Raw genomic sequence first — 18,270 nt, forward strand, 5'->3', positions numbered from 1 at the left:
GGCAAGTGACAATCTGCAAATAGTGGCAGGTGACATGGCAAGTGACAATCTGCAAATGGTGGCAGGTGACAATCTGCAAATGGTGGCAAGTGATGTGGCAAGTGACGTGACAAGTGACAATCTGCAAATGGTGGCAAGTGATGAGGCAAGTGACAATCTGCAAATGGTGGCAAGTGACATGGCATGTGGCAATCTGCAAATGGTGGCAAGTGACAATCTGCAAATGCTGGCAAGTGATGTGGCAAGTGACAATCTGCAAACGGTGGCAAGTGATGTGGCAAGTGACAATCTGCAAATGGTGGCAGGTGATGTGGCAAGTGAAATCTGCAAATGGTGGCAGGTGACGTGGCAAATGACAATCTGCAAATGGTGGCAAGTGACAATCTGCAAATGGTGGCAAGTCATAATCTGCAAATGGTGGCAAGTGATGTGGCAAGTGATGTGGCAAGTGACGTGGCAAGTGACAATCTGGAAAAGGTGGCAAGTGATGTGGCAAGTGACAATCTGCAAATGGTGGCAAGTGACGTGACAAGTGACAATCTGGAAATGGTGGCAAGTGACATGGCAGGTGACATGGCATGTGACAATCTGCAAAGGGTGGCAAGTGACATGGCAAGTGACAATCTGCAAATGGTGGCAAGTGATGTGGCAAGTGACGTGGCAAGTGACAATCTGCAAATGGTGGCAAGTGAGGTGGCAAGTGACAATCTGCAAATGGTGGCAAGTGACATGGCAAGTGACAATCTGCAAATGGTGGCAAGTGATGTGGCAAGTGATAATCTGCAAATGGTGGCAAGTGAGGTGGCAAGTGACAATCAGCAAATGGTGGCAAGTGACGTGGCAAGTGACAATCTGCAAATGGTGGCAAGTGACGTGGCAAGTGGCAATCTGCAAATGGTGGCAAGTGATGTGGCAAGTGACAATCTGCAAATGGTGGCAAGTGATGTGGCAAATGACAATTTGCAAAAGGTGGCAAGTGACAATCTGCAAATGGTGCAGGTGAGGTGGTAAGTGACAATCTGCAAACGGTGGCAAGTGAAAGTCTGCAAATGGTGGCAGGTGACGTGGCAAGTGACAATCTGCAAATGGTGGCAGGTGACGTGGCAAGTGACAATCTGGAAATGGTGGCAAGTGACATGGCAGGTGACATGGCATGTGACAATCTGCAAAGGGTGGCAAGTGACATGGCAAGTGACAATCTGCAAATGGTGGCAAGTGATGTGGCAAGTGACGTGGCAAGTGACAATCTGCAAATGGTGGCAAGTGAGGTGGCAAGTGACAATCTGCAAATGGTGGCAAGTGACATGGCAAGTGACAATCTGCAAATGGTGGCAAGTGATGTGGCAAGTGATAATCTGCAAATGGTGGCAAGTGAGGTGGCAAGTGACAATCAGCAAATGGTGGCAAGTGACGTGGCAAGTGACAATCTGCAAATGGTGGCAAGTGACGTGGCAAGTGGCAATCTGCAAATGGTGGCAAGTGATGTGGCAAGTGACAATCTGCAAATGGTGGCAAGTGATGTGGCAAATGACAATTTGCAAAAGGTGGCAAGTGACAATCTGCAAATGGTGCAGGTGAGGTGGTAAGTGACAATCTGCAAACGGTGGCAAGTGAAAGTCTGCAAATGGTGGCAGGTGACGTGGCAAGTGACAATCTGCAAATGGTGGCAGGTGACGTGGCAAGTGACAAACTGCAAATGGTGGCAGGTGACGTGGCAAATGACAATCTGCAAATGGTGGCAAGTGACAATCTGCAAATGGTGGCGAGTCATAATCTGCAAATGGTGGCAAGTGATGTGACAAGTGACAATCTGGAAATGGTGGCAAGTGACATGGCAAGTGACATGGCATGTGACAATCTGCAAAGGGTGGCAAGTGACATGGCAAGTGACAATCTGCAAATGGTGGCAAGTGATGTGGCAAGTGAAATCTGCAAATGGTGGCAAGTGACAATCTGCAAATGGTGGCAAGTGATGTGGCAAGTGAAATCTGCAAATGGTGGCAAGTCATAATCTGCAAATGGTGGCAAGTGACGTGACAAGTGACAATCTGGAAATGGTGGCAAGTGACATGGCAAGTGACATGGCATGTGACATGGCATGTGACAATCTGCAAAGGGTGGCAAGTGACAATCTGCAAATGGTGGCAAGTGATGTGGCAAGTGAAATCTGCAAATGGTGGCAAGTGACGTGGCAAGTGACAATCTGCAAATGGTGGCAAATGACGTGGCAAGTGACAATCTGCAAATGGTGGCAAATGATGTGGCAAGTGACGTGGCGAGTGGCAATCTACAAATGATGGCAAGTGAGGTGGCAATTGACAATCTGCAAATGGTGGCAAGTGACGTGGCAAGTGACAATCTGCAAATGGTGGCAAGTGATGTGGCAAGTGACGTGGCAAATGACAATCTGCAAATGGTGGCAAGTGAGGGGGCAAGTGACAATCTGCAAATGGTGGCAAGTGACGTGGCAAGTGACAATCTGCAAATGGTGGCAAGTGACATGGCAAGTGGCAATCTGCAAATGGTGGCAAGTGACAATCTGCAAATGGTGGCAAGTGATGTGGCAAGTGACAATCTGCAAAAGGTGGCAAGTGACAATCTGCAAATGGTGGCAGGTGACATGGCAAGTGACAATCTGCAAATGGTGCAGGTGAGGTGGCAAGTGACAATCTGCAAACGGTTGCAAGTAAAAATCTGCAAACGGTGGCAGGTGACGTGGCAAGTGACAATCTGCAAATGGTGGCAGGTGACATGGCAAGTGACAATCTGCAAATGGTGGCAAGTGACAATCTGCAAATGGTGGCAAGTGACGTGGCAAGTGGCAATCTGCAAATGGTGGCAAGTGACGTGGCAAGTGGCAATCTGCAAATGGTGGAAATGATGTGGCAAGTGACAATTTGCAAAAGGTGGCAAGTGACAATCTGCAAATGGTGCAGGTGAGGTGGCAAGTGACAATCTGCAAACGGTGGCAAGTGGCAATCTGCAAATGGTGGAAATGATGTGGCAAGTGACAATTTGCAAAAGGTGGCAGGTGACATGGCAAGTGACAATCTGCAAATGGTGGCAGGTGACGTGGCAAATGACAATCTGCAAATGGTGGCAAGAGACAATCTGTAAAATGGTGGCAAGTCATAATCTGCAAATGGTGGCAAGTGACGTGACAAGTGACAATCTGGAAATGGTGGCAAGTGACATGGCAAGTGACATGGCATGTGACAATCTGCAAAGGGTGGCAAGTGACATAGCAAGTGATAATCTGCAAATGGTGGCAAGTGATGTGTCAAGTGAAATCTGCAAATGGTGGCAAGTGACAATCTGCAAATGGTGGCAAGTCATAATCTGCAAATGGTGGCAAGTGACGTGACAAGTGACAATCTGGAAATGGTGGCAAGTGACATGGCATGTGACAATCTGCAAAGGGTGGCAAGTGACAATATGCAAATGGTGGCAAGTGATGTGGCAAGTGACGTGGCAAGTGACAATCTGCAAATGGTGGCAAGTGATGTGGCAAGTGACGTGGCAAGTGGCAATCTGCAAATGGTGGCAAGTGAGGTGGCAAGTGACAATCTTCAAATGGTGGCAAGTGACGTGGCAAGTGACAATCTGCAAATGGTGGCAAGTGATGTGGCAAGTGACGTGGCAAGTGGCAATCTGCAAATGGTGGCAAGTGAGGGGGCAAGTGACAATCTGCAAATGGTGGCAAGTGACGTGGCAAGTGACAATCTGCAAATGGTGGCAAGTGACATGGCAAGTGGCAATCTGCAAATGGTGGCAAGTGACAATCTGCAAATGGTGGCAAGTGATGTGGCAAGTGACAATCTGCAAAAGGTGGCAAGTGACAATCTGCAAATGGTGGCAGGTGATATGGCAAGTGACAATCTGCAAATGGTGCAGGTGAGGTGGCAAGTGACAATCTGCAAACGGTTGCAAGTAAAAATCTACAAACGGTGGCAGGTGACGTGGCAAGTGACAATCTGCAAATGGTGGCAGGTGACATGGCAAGTGACAATCTGCAAATGGTGGCAAGTGACAATCTGCAAATGGTGGCAAGTGACAATCTACAAATGGTGGCAAGTGATGTGGCAAGTGACGTGGCAAGTGACAATCTGCAAATGGTGGCAAGTGACGTGGCAAGTGACAATCTGCAAACGGTGGCAAGTGACAATCTGCAAATGGTGGCAAGTGACAATCTGCAAATGGTGGCAAGTGACAATCTGCAAATGGTGGCAAGTGACGTGGCAAGTGACAATCTGCAAATGGTGGCAAGTAACATGGCAAGTGACAATCTGCAAATGGTGGCAAGTGATGTGGCAAGTGACAATCTGCAAATGGTGGCAAGTGAGGTGGCAAGTGAGGTGGCAAGTGACAATCTGCAAATGGTGGCAAGTGACAATCTGCAAATGGTGGCAAGTGACGTGGCAAGTGGCAATCTGCAAACGGTGGTAAGTAAAAATCTGCAAACGGTGGCAGGTGACGTGGCAAGTGACAATCTGCAAATGGTGGCAGATGACGTGGCAAGTGACAATCTGCAAATGGTGGCAGGTGACATGGCAAGTGACAATCTGCAAATGGTGGCAAGTGACAATCTGCAAATGGTGGCAAGTGATGTGGTAAGTGACATGGCAAGTGACAATCTGCAAATGGTGGCAAGTGACGTGGCAAGTGAAAATCTGCAAACGGTAGCAAGTGACAATCTGCAAATGGTGGCAAGTGACAATCTGCAAATGGTGGCGAGCGACGTGGCGAGTGACAATCTGCAAATGGTGGCAAGTGACAATCTGCAAATGGTGGCAAGTGACAATCTGCGAATGGTGGCAAGTGACGTGGCAAGTGACAATCTGCAAATGGTGGCAAGTGATGTGGCAAGTGGCAATCTGCAAATGGTAGCAAGTGATGTGGCAAGTGACAATCTGCAAATGGTGGCAGGTGACGTGGCAAGTGACAATCTGCAAATAGTAGCAGGTGACGTGGCAAGTGACAATCTGCAAATGGTGGCAAGTGATGTGGCAAGTGACAATCTGCAACCGGTGGCAAGTGAAAATCTGCAAATGGTGGCAGGTGATGTGGCAAGTGACGTGGCAAGTGACAATCTGCAAATGGTGGCAAGTGATGAGGCAAGTGACAATCTGCAAATGGTGGCAAGTGACATGGCATGTGGCAATCTGCAAATGGTGGCAAGTGACAATCTGCAAATGGTGGCAAGTGATGTGGCAAGTGACAATCTGCAAACGGTGGCAAGTGACGTGGCAAGTGACAATCTGCAAATGGTGGCAAGTGATGTGGCAAGTGGCAATCTGCAAATGGTAGCAAGTGATGTGGCAAGTGACAATCTGCAAATGGTGGCAGGTGACGTGGCAAGTGACAATCTGCAAATAGTAGCAGGTGACGTGGCAAGTGACAATCTGCAAATGGTGGCAAGTGATGTGGCAAGTGACAATCTGCAACCGGTGGCAAGTGAAAATCTGCAAATGGTGGCAGGTGATGTGGCAAGTGACGTGGCAAGTGACAATCTGCAAATGGTGGCAAGTGATGAGGCAAGTGACAATCTGCAAATGGTGGCAAGTGACATGGCATGTGGCAATCTGCAAATGGTGGCAAGTGACAATCTGCAAATGGTGGCAAGTGATGTGGCAAGTGACAATCTGCAAACGGTGGCAAGTGATGTGGCAAGTGACAATCTGCAAATGGTGGCAGGTGATGTGGCAAGTGAAATCTGCAAATGGTGGCAGGTGACGTGGCAAATGACAATCTGCAAATGGTGGCAAGTGACAATCTGCAAATGGTGGCAAGTCATAATCTGCAAATGGTGGCAAGTGATGTGGCAAGTGATGTGGCAAGTGACGTGGCAAGTGACAATCTGGAAAAGGTGGCAAGTGATGTGGCAAGTGACAATCTGCAAATGGTGGCAAGTGACGTGACAAGTGACAATCTGGAAATGGTGGCAAGTGACATGGCAGGTGACATGGCATGTGACAATCTGCAAAGGGTGGCAAGTGACATGGCAAGTGACAATCTGCAAATGGTGGCAAGTGATGTGGCAAGTGACGTGGCAAGTGACAATCTGCAAATGGTGGCAAGTGAGGTGGCAAGTGACAATCTGCAAATGGTGGCAAGTGACATGGCAAGTGACAATCTGCAAATGGTGGCAAGTGAGGGGGCAAGTGACAATCTGCAAATGGTGGCAAGTGACAATCTGCAAATGGTGGCAAGTGACGTGGCAAGTGACAATCTGCAAATGGTGGCAAGTGACGTGGCAAGTGGCAATCTGCAAATGGTGGCAAGTGATGTGGCAAGTGACAATCTGCAAATGGTGGCAAGTGATGTGGCAAATGACAATTTGCAAAAGGTGGCAAGTGACAATCTGCAAATGGTGCAGGTGAGGTGGTAAGTGACAATCTGCAAACGGTGGCAAGTGAAAGTCTGCAAATGGTGGCAGGTGACGTGGCAAGTGACAATCTGCAAATGGTGGCAGGTGACGTGGCAAGTGACAATCTGGAAATGGTGGCAAGTGACATGGCAGGTGACATGGCATGTGACAATCTGCAAAGGGTGGCAAGTGACATGGCAAGTGACAATCTGCAAATGGTGGCAAGTGATGTGGCAAGTGACGTGGCAAGTGACAATCTGCAAATGGTGGCAAGTGAGGTGGCAAGTGACAATCTGCAAATGGTGGCAAGTGACATGGCAAGTGACAATCTGCAAATGGTGGCAAGTGATGTGGCAAGTGATAATCTGCAAATGGTGGCAAGTGAGGTGGCAAGTGACAATCAGCAAATGGTGGCAAGTGACGTGGCAAGTGACAATCTGCAAATGGTGGCAAGTGACGTGGCAAGTGGCAATCTGCAAATGGTGGCAAGTGATGTGGCAAGTGACAATCTGCAAATGGTGGCAAGTGATGTGGCAAATGACAATTTGCAAAAGGTGGCAAGTGACAATCTGCAAATGGTGCAGGTGAGGTGGTAAGTGACAATCTGCAAACGGTGGCAAGTGAAAGTCAGCAAATGGTGGCAGGTGACGTGGCAAGTGACAATCTGCAAATGGTGGCAGGTGATGTGGCAAGTGACAAACTGCAAATGGTGGCAGGTGACGTGGCAAATGACAATCTGCAAATGGTGGCGAGTCATAATCTGCAAATGGTGGCAAGTGATGTGACAAGTGACAATCTGGAAATGGTGGCAAGTGACATGGCAAGTGACATGGCATGTGACAATCTGCAAAGGGTGGCAAGTGACATGGCAAGTGACAATCTGCAAATGGTGGCAAGTGATGTGGCAAGTGAAATCTGCAAATGGTGGCAAGTGACAATCTGCAAATGGTGGCAAGTGATGTGGCAAGTGAAATCTGCAAATGGTGGCAAGTCATAATCTGCAAATGGTGGCAAGTGACGTGACAAGTGACAATCTGGAAATGGTGGCAAGTGACATGGCAAGTGACATGGCATGTGACATGGCATGTGACAATCTGCAAAGGGTGGCAAGTGACAATCTGCAAATGGTGGCAAGTGATGTGGCAAGTGAAATCTGCAAATGGTGGCAAGTGACGTGGCAAGTGACAATCTGCAAATGGTGGCAAATGACGTGGCAAGTGACAATCTGCAAATGGTGGCAAATGATGTGGCAAGTGACGTGGCGAGTGGCAATCTACAAATGGTGGCAAGTGAGGTGGCAAGTGACAATCTGCAAATGGTGGCAAGTGACGTGGCAAGTGACAATCTGCAAATGGTGGCAAGTGATGTGGCAAGTGACGTGGCAAATGACAATCTGCAAATGGTGGCAAGTGAGGGGGCAAGTGACAATCTGCAAATGGTGGCAAGTGACGTGGCAAGTGACATGGCAAGTGGCAATCTGCAAATGGTGGCAAGTGACAATCTGCAAATGGTGGCAAGTGATGTGGCAAGTGACAATCTGCAAAAGGTGGCAAGTGACAATCTGCAAATGGTGGCAGGTGACATGGCAAGTGACAATCTGCAAATGGTGCAGGTGAGGTGGCAAGTGACAATCTGCAAACGGTTGCAAGTAAAAATCTGCAAACGGTGGCAGGTGACGTGGCAAGTGACAATCTGCAAATGGTGGCAGGTGACATGGCAAGTGACAATCTGCAAATGGTGGCAAGTGACAATCTGCAAATGGTGGCAAGTGACAATCTACAAATGGTGGCAAGTGATGTGGCAAATGACGTGGCAAGTGACAATCTGCAAATGGTGGCAAGTGACGTGGCAAGTGACAATCTGCAAACGGTGGCAAGTGACAATCTGCAAATGGTGGCAAGTGACAATCTGCAAATGGTGGCAAGTGACAATCTGCAAATGGTGGCAAGTGACGTGGCAAGTGACAATCTGCAAATGGTGGCAAGTAACATGGCAAGTGACAATCTGCAAATGGTGGCAAGTGATGTGGCAAGTGACAATCTGCAAATGGTGGCAAGTGAGGTGGCAAGTGAGGTGGCAAGTGACAATCTGCAAATGGTGGCAAGTGACAATCTGCAAATGGTGGCAAGTGACGTGGCAAGTGGCAATCTGCAAACGGTGGTAAGTAAAAATCTGCAAACGGTGGCAGGTGACGTGGCAAGTGACAATCTGCAAATGGTGGCAGATGACGTGGCAAGTGACAATCTGCAAATGGTGGCAGGTGACATGGCAAGTGACAATCTGCAAATGGTGGCAAGTGACAATCTGCAAATGGTGGCAAGTGATGTGGTAAGTGACATGGCAAGTGACAATCTGCAAATGGTGGCAAGTGACGTGGCAAGTGAAAATCTGCAAACGGTAGCAAGTGACAATCTGCAAATGGTGGCAAGTGACAATCTGCAAATGGTGGCGAGCGACGTGGCAAGTGACAATCTGCAAATGGTGGCAAGTGACAATCTGCAAATGGTGGCAAGTGACAATCTGCGAATGGTGGCAAGTGACGTGGCAAGTGACAATCTGCAAATGGTGGCAAGTGATGTGGCAAGTGGCAATCTGCAAATGGTAGCAAGTGATGTGGCAAGTGACAATCTGCAAATAATGGCAGGTGACGTGGCAAGTGACAATCTGCAATTAGTAGCAGGTGACGTGGCAAGTGACAATCTGCAAATGGTGGCAAGTGATGTGGCAAGTGACAATCTGCAACCGGTGGCAAGTGAAAATCTGCAAATGATGGCAGGTGATGTGGCAAGTGACGTGGCAAGTGACAATCTGCAAATGGTGGCAAGTGATGAGGCAAGTGACAATCTGCAAATGGTGGCAAGTGACATGGCATGTGGCAATCTGCAAATGGTGGCAAGTGACAATCTGCAAATGGTGGCAAGTGATGTGGCAAGTGACAATCTGCAAACGGTGGCAAGTGATGTGGCAAGTGACAATCTGCAAATGGTGGCAGGTGATGTGGCAAGTGAAATCTGCAAATGGTGGCAGGTGACGTGGCAAATGACAATCTGCAAATGGTGGCAAGTGACAATCTGCAAATGGTGGCAAGTCATAATCTGCAAATGGTGGCAAGTGATGTGGCAAGTGATGTGGCAAGTGACGTGGCAAGTGACAATCTGGAAAAGGTGGCAAGTGATGTGGCAAGTGACAATCTGTAAATGGTGGCAAGTGACGTGACAAGTGACAATCTGGAAATGGTGGCAAGTGACATGGCAGGTGACATGGCATGTGACAATCTGCAAAGGGTGGCAAGTGACATGGCAAGTGACAATCTGCAAATGGTGGCAAGTGATGTGGCAAGTGACGTGGCAAGTGACAATCTGCAAATGGTGGCAAGTGAGGTGGCAAGTGACAATCTGCAAATGGTGGCAAGTGACATGGCAAGTGACAATCTGCAAATGGTGGCAAGTGATGTGGCAAGTGATAATCTGCAAATGGTGGCAAGTGAGGTGGCAAGTGACAATCAGCAAATGGTGGCAAGTGACGTGGCAAGTGACAATCTGCAAATGGTGGCAAGTGACGTGGCAAGTGGCAATCTGCAAATGGTGGCAAGTGATGTGGCAAGTGACAATCTGCAAATGGTGGCAAGTGATGTGGCAAATGACAATTTGCAAAAGGTGGCAAGTGACAATCTGCAAATGGTGCAGGTGAGGTGGTAAGTGACAATCTGCAAACGGTGGCAAGTGAAAGTCTGCAAATGGTGGCAGGTGACGTGGCAAGTGACAATCTGCAAATGGTGGCAGGTGACGTGGCAAGTGACAATCTGGAAATGGTGGCAAGTGACATGGCAGGTGACATGGCATGTGACAATCTGCAAAGGGTGGCAAGTGACATGGCAAGTGACAATCTGCAAATGGTGGCAAGTGATGTGGCAAGTGACGTGGCAAGTGACAATCTGCAAATGGTGGCAAGTGAGGTGGCAAGTGACAATCTGCAAATGGTGGCAAGTGACATGGCAAGTGACAATCTGCAAATGGTGGCAAGTGATGTGGCAAGTGATAATCTGCAAATGGTGGCAAGTGAGGTGGCAAGTGACAATCAGCAAATGGTGGCAAGTGACGTGGCAAGTGACAATCTGCAAATGGTGGCAAGTGACGTGGCAAGTGGCAATCTGCAAATGGTGGCAAGTGATGTGGCAAGTGACAATCTGCAAATGGTGGCAAGTGATGTGGCAAATGACAATTTGCAAAAGGTGGCAAGTGACAATCTGCAAATGGTGCAGGTGAGGTGGTAAGTGACAATCTGCAAACGGTGGCAAGTGAAAGTCTGCAAATGGTGGCAGGTGACGTGGCAAGTGACAATCTGCAAATGGTGGCAGGTGACGTGGCAAGTGACAAACTGCAAATGGTGGCAGGTGACGTGGCAAATGACAATCTGCAAATGGTGGCAAGTGACAATCTGCAAATGGTGGCGAGTCATAATCTGCAAATGGTGGCAAGTGATGTGACAAGTGACAATCTGGAAATGGTGGCAAGTGACATGGCAAGTGACATGGCATGTGACAATCTGCAAAGGGTGGCAAGTGACATGGCAAGTGACAATCTGCAAATGGTGGCAAGTGATGTGGCAAGTGAAATCTGCAAATGGTGGCAAGTGACAATCTGCAAATGGTGGCAAGTGATGTGGCAAGTGAAATCTGCAAATGGTGGCAAGTCATAATCTGCAAATGGTGGCAAGTGACGTGACAAGTGACAATCTGGAAATGGTGGCAAGTGACATGGCAAGTGACATGGCATGTGACATGGCATGTGACAATCTGCAAAGGGTGGCAAGTGACAATCTGCAAATGGTGGCAAGTGATGTGGCAAGTGAAATCTGCAAATGGTGGCAAGTGACGTGGCAAGTGACAATCTGCAAATGGTGGCAAATGACGTGGCAAGTGACAATCTGCAAATGGTGGCAAATGATGTGGCAAGTGACGTGGCAAGTGGCAATCTGCAAATGGTGGCAAGTGAGGTGGCAAGTGACAATCTGCAAATGGTGGCAAGTGACGTGGCAAGTGACAATCTGCAAATGGTGGCAAGTGATGTGGCAAGTGACGTGGCAAATGACAATCTGCAAATGGTGGCAAGTGAGGGGGCAAGTGACAATCTGCAAATGGTGGCAAGTGACGTGGCAAGTGACAATCTGCAAATGGTGGCAAGTAACATGGCAAGTGACAATCTGCAAATGGTGGCAAGTGATGTGGCAAGTGACAATCTGCAAATGGTGGCAAGTGAGGTGGCAAGTGAGGTGGCAAGTGACAATCTGCAAATGGTGGCAAGTGACAATCTGCAAATGGTGGCAAGTGACGTGGCAAGTGGCAATCTGCAAACGGTGGTAAGTAAAAATCTGCAAACGGTGGCAGGTGACGTGGCAAGTGACAATCTGCAAATGGTGGCAGATGACGTGGCAAGTGACAATCTGCAAATGGTGGCAGGTGACATGGCAAGTGACAATCTGCAAATGGTGGCAAGTGACAATCTGCAAATGGTGGCAAGTGATGTGGTAAGTGACATGGCAAGTGACAATCTGCAAATGGTGGCAAGTGACGTGGCAAGTGAAAATCTGCAAACGGTAGCAAGTGACAATCTGCAAATGGTGGCAAGTGACAATCTGCAAATGGTGGCGAGCGACGTGGCGAGTGACAATCTGCAAATGGTGGCAAGTGACAATCTGCAAATGGTGGCAAGTGACAATCTGCGAATGGTGGCAAGTGACGTGGCAAGTGACAATCTGCAAATGGTGGCAAGTGATGTGGCAAGTGGCAATCTGCAAATGGTAGCAAGTGATGTGGCAAGTGACAATCTGCAAATGGTGGCAGGTGACGTGGCAAGTGACAATCTGCAAATAGTAGCAGGTGACGTGGCAAGTGACAATCTGCAAATGGTGGCAAGTGATGTGGCAAGTGACAATCTGCAACCGGTGGCAAGTGAAAATCTGCAAATGGTGGCAGGTGATGTGGCAAGTGACGTGGCAAGTGACAATCTGCAAATGGTGGCAAGTGATGAGGCAAGTGACAATCTGCAAATGGTGGCAAGTGACATGGCATGTGGCAATCTGCAAATGGTGGCAAGTGACAATCTGCAAATGGTGGCAAGTGATGTGGCAAGTGACAATCTGCAAACGGTGGCAAGTGATGTGGCAAGTGACAATCTGCAAATGGTGGCAGGTGATGTGGCAAGTGAAATCTGCAAATGGTGGCAGGTGACGTGGCAAATGACAATCTGCAAATGGTGGCAAGTGACAATCTGCAAATGGTGGCAAGTCATAATCTGCAAATGGTGGCAAGTGATGTGGCAAGTGATGTGGCAAGTGACGTGGCAAGTGACAATCTGGAAAAGGTGGCAAGTGATGTGGCAAGTGACAATCTGCAAATGGTGGCAAGTGACGTGACAAGTGACAATCTGGAAATGGTGGCAAGTGACATGGCAGGTGACATGGCATGTGACAATCTGCAAAGGGTGGCAAGTGACATGGCAAGTGACAATCTGCAAATGGTGGCAAGTGATGTGGCAAGTGACGTGGCAAGTGACAATCTGCAAATGGTGGCAAGTGAGGTGGCAAGTGACAATCTGCAAATGGTGGCAAGTGACATGGCAAGTGACAATCTGCAAATGGTGGCAAGTGATGTGGCAAGTGATAATCTGCAAATGGTGGCAAGTGAGGTGGCAAGTGACAATCAGCAAATGGTGGCAAGTGACGTGGCAAGTGACAATCTGCAAATGGTGGCAAGTGACGTGGCAAGTGGCAATCTGCAAATGGTGGCAAGTGATGTGGCAAGTGACAATCTGCAAATGGTGGCAAGTGATGTGGCAAATGACAATTTGCAAAAGGTGGCAAGTGACAATCTGCAAATGGTGCAGGTGAGGTGGTAAGTGACAATCTGCAAACGGTGGCAAGTGAAAGTCTGCAAATGGTGGCAGGTGACGTGGCAAGTGACAATCTGCAAATGGTGGCAGGTGACGTGGCAAGTGACAATCTGGAAATGGTGGCAAGTGACATGGCAGGTGACATGGCATGTGACAATCTGCAAAGGGTGGCAAGTGACATGGCAAGTGACAATCTGCAAATGGTGGCAAGTGACGTGGCAAGTGACAATCTGCAAATGGTGGCAAGTGAGGTGGCAAGTGACAATCTGCAAATGGTGGCAAGTGACATGGCAAGTGACAATCTGCAAATGGTGGCAAGTGATGTGGCAAGTGATAATCTGCAAATGGTGGCAAGTGAGGTGGCAAGTGACAATCAGCAAATGGTGGCAAGTGACGTGGCAAGTGACAATCTGCAAATGGTGGCAAGTGACGTGGCAAGTGGCAATCTGCAAATGGTGGCAAGTGATGTGGCAAGTGACAATCTGCAAATGGTGGCAAGTGATGTGGCAAATGACAATTTGCAAAAGGTGGCAAGTGACAATCTGCAAATGGTGCAGGTGAGGTGGTAAGTGACAATCTGCAAACGGTGGCAAGTGAAAGTCAGCAAATGGTGGCAGGTGACGTGGCAAGTGACAATCTGCAAATGGTGGCAGGTGATGTGGCAAGTGACAAACTGCAAATGGTGGCAGGTGACGTGGCAAATGACAATCTGCAAATGGTGGCAAGTGACAATCTGCAAATGGTGGCGAGTCATAATCTGCAAATGGTGGCAAGTGATGTGACAAGTGACAATCTGGAAATGGTGGCAAGTGACATGGCAAGTGACATGGCATGTGACAATCTGCAAAGGGTGGCAAGTGACATGGCAAGTGACAATCTGCAAATGGTGGCAAGTGATGTGGCAAGTGAAATCTGCAAATGGTGGCAAGTGACAATCTGCAAATGGTGGCAAGTGATGTGGCAAGTGAAATCTGCAAATGGTGGCAAGTCATAATCTGCAAATGGTGGCAAGTGACGTGACAAGTGACAATCTGGAAATGGTGGCAAGTGACATGGCAAGTGACATGGCATGTGACATGGCATGTGACAATCTGCAAAGGGTGGCAAGTGACAATCTGCAAATGGTGGCAAGTGATGTGGCAAGTGAAATCTGCAAATGGTGGCAAGTGACGTGGCAAGTGACAATCTGCAAATGGTGGCAAATGACGTGGCAAGTGACAATCTGCAAATGGTGGCAAATGATGTGGCAAGTGACGTGGCGAGTGGCAATCTACAAATGGTGGCAAGTGAGGTGGCAAGTGACAATCTGCAAATGGTGGCAAGTGACGTGGCAAGTGACAATCTGCAAATGGTGGCAAGTGATGTGGCAAGTGACGTGGCAAATGACAATCTGCAAATGGTGGCAAGTGAGGGGGCAAGTGACAATCTGCAAATGGTGGCAAGTGACGTGGCAAGTGACAATCTGCAAATGGTGGCAAGTGACATGGCAAGTGGCAATCTGCAAATGGTGGCAAGTGACAATCTGCAAATGGTGGCAAGTGATGTGGCAAGTGACAATCTGCAAAAGGTGGCAAGTGACAATCTGCAAATGGTGGCAGGTGACATGGCAAGTGACAATCTGCAAATGGTGCAGGTGAGGTGGCAAGTGACAATCTGCAAACGGTTGCAAGTAAAAATCTGCAAACGGTGGCAGGTGACGTGGCAAGTGACAATCTGCAAATGGTGGCAGGTGACATGGCAAGTGACAATCTGCAAATGGTGGCAAGTGACAATCTGCAAATGGTGGCAAGTGACAATCTACAAATGGTGGCAAGTGATGTGGCAAGTGACGTGGCAAGTGACAATCTGCAAATGGTGGCAAGTGACGTGGCAAGTGACAATCTGCAAACGGTGGCAAGTGACAATCTGCAAATGGTGGCAAGTGACAATCTGCAAATGGTGGCAAGTGACAATCTGCAAATGGTGGCAAGTGACATGGCAAGTGACAATCTGCAAATGGTGGCAAGTAACATGGCAAGTGACAATCTGCAAATGGTGGCAAGTGATGTGGCAAGTGACAATCTGCAAATGGTGGCAAGTGAGGTGGCAAGTGAGGTGGCAAGTGACAATCTGCAAATGGTGGCAAGTGACAATCTGCAAATGGTGGCAAGTGACGTGGCAAGTGGCAATCTGCAAACGGTGGTAAGTAAAAATCTGCAAACGGTGGCAGGTGACGTGGCAAGTGACAATCTGCAAATGGTGGCAGATGACGTGGCAAGTGACAATCTGCAAATGGTGGCAGGTGACATGGCAAGTGACAATCTGCAAATGGTGGCAAGTGACAATCTGCAAATGGTGGCAAGTGATGTGGTAAGTGACATGGCAAGTGACAATCTGCAAATGGTGGCAAGTGACGTGGCAAGTGAAAATCTGCAAACGGTAGCAAGTGACAATCTGCAAATGGTGGCAAGTGACAATCTGCAAATGGTGGCGAGCGACGTGGCAAGTGACAATCTGCAAATGGTGGCAAGTGACAATCTGCAAATGGTGGCAAGTGACAATCTGCGAATGGTGGCAAGTGACGTGGCAAGTGACAATCTGCAAATGGTGGCAAGTGATGTGGCAAGTGGCAATCTGCAAATGGTAGCAAGTGATGTGGCAAGTGACAATCTGCAAATGGTGGCAGGTGACGTGGCAAGTGACAATCTGCAAATAGTAGCAGGTGACGTGGCAAGTGACAATCTGCAAATGGTGGCAAGTGATGTGGCAAGTGACAATCTGCAACCGGTGGCAAGTGAAAATCTGCAAATGGTGGCAGGTGATGTGGCAAGTGACGTGGCAAGTGACAATCTGCAAATGGTGGCAAGTGATGAGGCAAGTGACAATCTGCAAATGGTGGCAAGTGACATGGCATGTGGCAATCTGCAAATGGTGGCAAGTGACAATCTGCAAATGGTGGCAAGTGATGTGGCAAGTGACAATCTGCAAACGGTGGCAAGTGATGTGGCAAGTGACAATCTGCAAATGGTGGCAGGTGATGTGGCAAGTGAAATCTGCAAATGGTGGCAGGTGACGTGGCAAATGACAATCTGCAAATGGTGGCAAGTGACAATCTGCAAATGGTGGCAAGTCATAATCTGCAAATGGTGGCAAGTGATGTGGCAAGTGATGTGGCAAGTGACGTGGCAAGTGACAATCTGGAAAAGGTGGCAAGTGATGTGGCAAGTGACAATCTGCAAATGGTGGCAAGTGACGTGACAAGTGACAATCTGGAAATGGTGGCAAGTGACATGGCAGGTGACATGGCATGTGACAATCTGCAAAGGGTGGCAAGTGACATGGCAAGTGACAATCTGCAAATGGTGGCAAGTGATGTGGCAAGTGACGTGGCAAGTGACAATCTGCAAATGGTGGCAAGTGAGGTGGCAAGTGACAATCTGCAAATGGTGGCAAGTGACATGGCAAGTGACAATCTGCAAATGGTGGCAAGTGATGTGGCAAGTGATAATCTGCAAATGGTGGCAAGTGAGGTGGCAAGTGACAATCAGCAAATGGTGGCAAGTGACGTGGCAAGTGACAATCTGCAAATGGTGGCAAGTGACGTGGCAAGTGGCAATCTGCAAATGGTGGCAAGTGATGTGGCAAGTGACAATCTGCAAATGGTGGCAAGTGATGTGGCAAATGACAATTTGCAAAAGGTGGCAAGTGACAATCTGCAAATGGTGCAGGTGAGGTGGTAAGTGACAATCTGCAAACGATGGCAAGTGAAAGTCTGCAAATGGTGGCAGGTGACGTGGCAAGTGACAATCTGCAAATGGTGGCAGGTGACGTGGCAAGTGACAATCTGGAAATGGTGGCAAGTGACATGGCAGGTGACATGGCATGTGACAATCTGCAAAGGGTGGCAAGTGACATGGCAAGTGACAATCTGCAAATGGTGGCAAGTGATGTGGCAAGTGACGTGGCAAGTGACAATCTGCAAATGGTGGCAAGTGAGGTGGCAAGTGACAATCTGCAAATGGTGGCAAGTGACATGGCAAGTGACAATCTGCAAATGGTGGCAAGTGATGTGGCAAGTGATAATCTGCAAATGGTGGCAAGTGAGGTGGCAAGTGACAATCAGCAAATGGTGGCAAGTGACGTGGCAAGTGACAATCTGCAAATGGTGGCAAGTGACGTGGCAAGTGGCAATCTGCAAATGGTGGCAAGTGATGTGGCAAGTGACAATCTGCAAATGGTGGCAAGTGATGTGGCAAATGACAATTTGCAAAAGGTGGCAAGTGACAATCTGCAAATGGTGCAGGTGAGGTGGTAAGTGACAATCTGCAAACGGTGGCAAGTGAAAGTCTGCAAATGGTGGCAGGTGACGTGGCAAGTGACAATCTGCAAATGGTGGCAGGTGACGTGGCAAGTGACAAACTGCAAATGGTGGCAGGTGACGTGGCAAATGACAATCTGCAAATGGTGGCAAGTGACAATCTGCAAATGGTGGCGAGTCATAATCTGCAAATGGTGGCAAGTGATGTGACAAGTGACAATCTGGAAATGGTGGCAAGTGACATGGCAAGTGACATGGCATGTGACAATCTGCAAAGGGTGGCAAGTGACATGGCAAGTGACAATCTGCAAATGGTGGCAAGTGATGTGGCAAGTGAAATCTGCAAATGGTGGCAAGTGACAATCTGCAAATGGTGGCAAGTGATGTGGCAAGTGAAATCTGCAAATGGTGGCAAGTCATAATCTGCAAATGGTGGCAAGTGACGTGACAAATGACAATCTGGAAATGGTGGCAAGTGACATGGCAAGTGACATGGCATGTGACATGGCATGTGACAATCTGCAAAGGGTGGCAAGTGACAATCTGCAAATGGTGGCAAGTGATGTGGCAAGTGAAATCTGCAAATGGTGGCAAGTGACGTGGCAAGTGACAATCTGCAAATGGTGGCAAATGACGTGGCAAGTGACAATCTGCAAATGGTGGCAAATGATGTGGCAAGTGACGTGGCAAGTGGCAATCTGCAAATGGTGGCAAGT

The 18,270-nt window shown here is 48.5% G+C and overlaps 1 long non-coding RNA gene across 1 annotated transcript in view; it reads right to left on the reverse strand.

Annotated features, from left to right (window-relative positions):
* Window positions 1-18,270, reverse strand: part of LOC141108262 (uncharacterized) — a 326,101-nt gene that overhangs the window by 197,567 nt on the left and 110,264 nt on the right. The gene's annotated exons all lie outside the window — the stretch shown is intronic.

The sequence above is a fragment of the Aquarana catesbeiana genome, linkage group LG09, assembly GCF_042186555.1.
Source record: "Aquarana catesbeiana isolate 2022-GZ linkage group LG09, ASM4218655v1, whole genome shotgun sequence".
NCBI classification, from domain to species: Eukaryota; Metazoa; Chordata; class Amphibia; order Anura; family Ranidae; genus Aquarana; species Aquarana catesbeiana.